Source organism: Bison bison, unplaced genomic scaffold (assembly GCF_000754665.1).
Source record: "Bison bison bison isolate TAMUID 2011002044 unplaced genomic scaffold, Bison_UMD1.0 scf7180017864516, whole genome shotgun sequence".
Taxonomy (NCBI): domain Eukaryota; kingdom Metazoa; phylum Chordata; class Mammalia; order Artiodactyla; family Bovidae; genus Bison; species Bison bison.
In genome coordinates, this window is record NW_011495069.1 from 9,263,961 (window position 1) to 9,268,378 (window position 4,418).

Below are 4,418 nucleotides of genomic sequence, written 5' to 3' on the forward strand. Positions count from 1 at the left end.
TGCCTAAAGTCCACCTTACCCCTCGTACTCTCCCTTACTCTCTTATACACCACACACACACACACACACTCACAGCAGCTTGGACACACATGGCTGATGCTAAGTCTCCTGGTCACTTTCAGGGGACAATAGGCAGCTCTGACCCCTGAACAAACACCCCCACTTTCTGCCCCCCATGCCCCTGCCCCCAGCCACCCTCATACTCCATGTTATGCCTTCCCGAAAGGCTGTCTGAGCCCCTCTGATGGCCTTGACCTCCTCTGCTGCTTTCCCTGTCCCTAGACTGGAGCTCCCAGAGAGAAAAGTCTGGTTCAATTCATCTCTCTGAGTCCCCAGCACTCAGACCAGGGCAGGGTCCAAAGGGTACGGCTGAGAGTGTTTGTGGAAGAAGTCAGTGAAGGAAGCCCCTCCAACCCCTCTCCTTTTCAGGAGCCCATGACCTTCACCTTCCCAAACCACTGATGTGGCAGAAAGAGCCCTGGAGTGGGGACTCACACAAACCTAGGGTGAAAACTCAGCCCAGACTCTCCCTAATTGTGTGTACTTGGGAAATGACCTCACTTCTCCAAGCCTCAGTCCTCTCTTCTGTAAATAGTCTTTTAGGGGAGGGGACATGTAAGCTGAGAACTGGAAGACCTAGATGGAAAGACCTAGAGGAAGCGTTTTCTGGGCAGAGTAAAGAACTGATGTGAAGGCCCCAAGATGGAGATAAGCCTGCATGTTCAAGAAACAGAAAGGAAACCAGCGTGGCTGGAGCGCACTGAGCAAGGGGGGCTGGAGGTGGGGGTGGAGCTGTGCAGGCCCTGGGCTGCACAGGGCTTCAAGGAGCCTGTGGTTTATTTTATTAATTTATGGCCACGCCGGGTCTTTGTTGCTGTGTGTGGACTTTTCTAGTTGATGCAAGTGGTGGCTACTGTTCAGTTGTGGTGCGTGGGCTTCTCATTGTGGCGGCTTCTCTCATTGAAGAGCATGGGCTTTAGGGTGTGTGAACTCAGCAGTTGTGGCACATGGGCTTAGTTGCCCCCCGCCCTGCATGTGGAATCCTCCCAGACCAAGAATAGAACCCGGGTCCCCTGCAGGTGGACTTCTAACCACTAGACCACCAGAGAATTCCTGGGTCTTTCTTTTGATCTAAGTGATGTAGGAGGTAACTGGAAGGTCTTAAGCAGGTGGGTGACTTGATCTGACTAATACCCCCAAAGTTTCACTCTGGCCCCTGTATGATGACTGCAGGAGAATAAGAGTGGAGGCAGGGAGTCCAGTGAGGAGGCTTTGGGAATAATCCAGGTGAGGGGGACAGTGGCCTGGACTAAAGTGGTGCCTGGGAATGAGAGGAGAAGTGCTCAGATACATGATATGTTCTGGAAGTGGACCCCACAAGACTGGATATGCAAGACGTGGGCAGAGAGGACTCAGGGTTGGCCCCTGATTTCAGTTATCGTTTGCTGAGAAATGATCATTGTTTAGTTGCTAAGTCGTGTCTGACTCTTGCAACCCCATGGATTGTAGCCCACCAGGCTCCTCTGTCCGTGGGATTTCCCGGACAAGATTTCCTTCTCTAGGGGATCTTCTTGACCCAGGGATCAAACCTGAGTCTCCTGCATTGGCAGATTCTTTACCTCTGAGCCACCTGGGAAGCCCTTGCTGAGAAACAAACGGCCCCAAAACTTAGTGGCTTAAAATGATATATTATTTCTAGAAATTCTGTGGTTCAGCTGGGGTCAGTTGGCCAGTTCTGCTGGTTTTGCCTGGTGTCACTCATGGGGCTGCATTCAACTGGGAGCAGCGGGGACTGGATTATCTAGACGGTGTCCCCTCTTCCTGGGCCTCTCTCCGCCTGGCCTCTCATCTTGTTCAGAAGTCTAGATGCAGAGCCTCGTGAGTACACGCCTCAGGATGGCCCATAGTATGGATCCACTGGCAAAGAACATCTTTAAAGAAGTTGTAGTAGGTGACCATGTGGCCATTTTCTGGAGCATATTTTTTGTTTAAAAAGATGAACACAAGCAAGATGTCAAGCAAAAAATGAGCAAGAAATCCCCCTTCATCTTGGAAGTTTATTACTAATCCATTGAACACTGTGGAATACGTGGAATCAAAAAGAAGATCAAAAAAGTGGCTAAACAGAGAAAATTCGGAATTTGACTGTCGATCAAGGTTTGCCCTATTTCATAGTATTATGCGAGATTAAAATTCCAAACTTGACACGGATGGATTTTAGAATACTTAAGGTTAAATGTAAATTCTGATTAAGTCAGAGGTTTTGTTCTTTGGACTAATTGAAGAAGTTGATGGAAATTTTGTTTACTATGTCATAAATAGAGTTTTGTTTACTACTCAGTATAAAGTGGTTCTCCTTAAGGAAAAAAAAAAATCTCCCCTATAATTCTGAGTCTAAAATCCTTTCAAAATACATAAAATAGTAAAATATCTATTCTTAATATTCTTTGCATTTTTTCTTTTCCATTATAATTTACTTCAAAATATTGAATATAGTACCCTGTGCTATATATATGGTAGGACCTTGTTTATCTGATTTTTTTCCCCTCTGGTAATCATCTGGCTTGTTTTTTATGTCCATGAGTCTGTTTCTGTTTCATAAATAAGTTCATTAATGTTTATTTTAACTGACACATTTAAAATCCTATCATCTAAAAATATATTAGCTAGAAATATTACTTTTATCCACTTTCACTTTACCTGAAACAATATTCAAACTCTACATCAATGTCTCCAGCACTACTAGAGCCACTTTGGAATAAAATTCTTTCATAAAATTGGAGAAAAAAAAAAGACTAAAAAAAGAAGTCTAGCTGACCTTCACAGCGAAGCAGCGGACTTCCAAGAGGACGGGGCCCGCTGTGCAAGTGCTCATTGAACCTTTGCTTGCTTCACACTTCTTGACATCCCACTGGAGAGAGCAAGTCATATAGCCAAGGCCAGAGTCAGCACGGAAGAGACGCACAGGGCAATGGATGTCTGGAGGCCTGCTTTACTGAAGGCTGCCTGCGTAACAGTTTAGCACAAACTGCTGGGTCTGTGGTCTAAGGATGTGGGTGAAATTCAAGGGTAGAAGGCAGAGAGCAGGGTTTGCTGGAAGTGCTGGGGTGGTGATACAGTGTCCTGCCCCTGGATTTTCCAAGTGAGCCACTGAGGAGGGTGGTGGGCTCGGGAGAACTGGCAGCAGTGAACACTCAAAGTCCCCGGCAAGTATGGTGCGGGAGGGTAGGAGGCAGTAATCAAGGCAGAGGTCCTGGGAAGTCTCCAGGCCATTCCCTCATTTGGCAGCATCTCTGAGCCCTTCCTCTGTGCCTGTGCCTGGCCTGACTGCTGCAGAACACAGAGAGGAAGAAGACTCTATGTGTGACTTTGGGGGACCCAAAGGGCTTGAGGAAGACAGACCATACCCACAGGTTCCAACCCAGTGTGCGAGATGGCAGCTTAGTACTGCAGTGGAAAGTTGTCCAGGGCCTTCCGGGGGTCCCAGGGGAGGAGTACTTGGGAGTAAATAGACAAGAGGGTGGAGCTGGAGCAGGTAGAGGTCAGACAGGGCCCCAGCCAGGGCCTTGTAGCTGCCTTCCAGCCCTGACAGTGCAGAGATGAAAGCGGCTCCACCAGCAGGTGCTGGGAAGACCAGCCGCAGAAATTATTCTTCCCATTTTATGGATGAGCAAACTGAAAGTCAGGGTGGGTAGATTGTTCAAGCCAGATCCAGCTCATCACATCCTGGGCTTCCTTCCACCCTCTTCAGTTCTTGCTGAAATCATAGGAACAGTGGGGCTGGCCTGAGAGCTGCTGTGGATGGAGCGCCCCTCCCTGGATCCTGGGTCTGTATCACCTCCCCTAAGGAAGGCAGAGCCTTGTGAAGAGACATTAAGGGAGGTGGTGGCGCAGATGGGGGTCGGCCAGATCCAGACTTGGAGCCCCTAGTCTGAGCCATCTGGCCCTCAGGCCCTTCCTGTGGAGTCCTACTCTCAGGGGCCCCCAGTCTAAGGGATGAAAGATGGAGGGTAATTGTGGGGACAACAGAGGATGAGATGGTTGGATGGCATCACCGACTCAATGGACATGAGTTTGAGCAAGCTCCGGGAGTTGGTGATGGACGGGGAAGCCTGGAGTGCTGTAGTCCAGGGAGTCGCAAAGAGTTGGACACAACTGAGCTGAACTGACTGAATTGTGTGAATGTCAGAGGTCAGGGCCAGGGGAGAGAGCATGGGGTACTTCTGACTAGGGCTGGGTTGTTGTTGTTTAATCGCTAAGTCGTGTCTGACTCTTGGCGAGCCCATGGACTTGTGGCCCAGCCAGGCTCCATGATCCATGGGATTTCCCAGGCAAGTGGGTTTCTATTTCCTTCTCTAGGGCATCTTCCCGACCCAAGGATTGAACTCAGGTCTGCTGCATTGCAGGCAGTCTCTTTA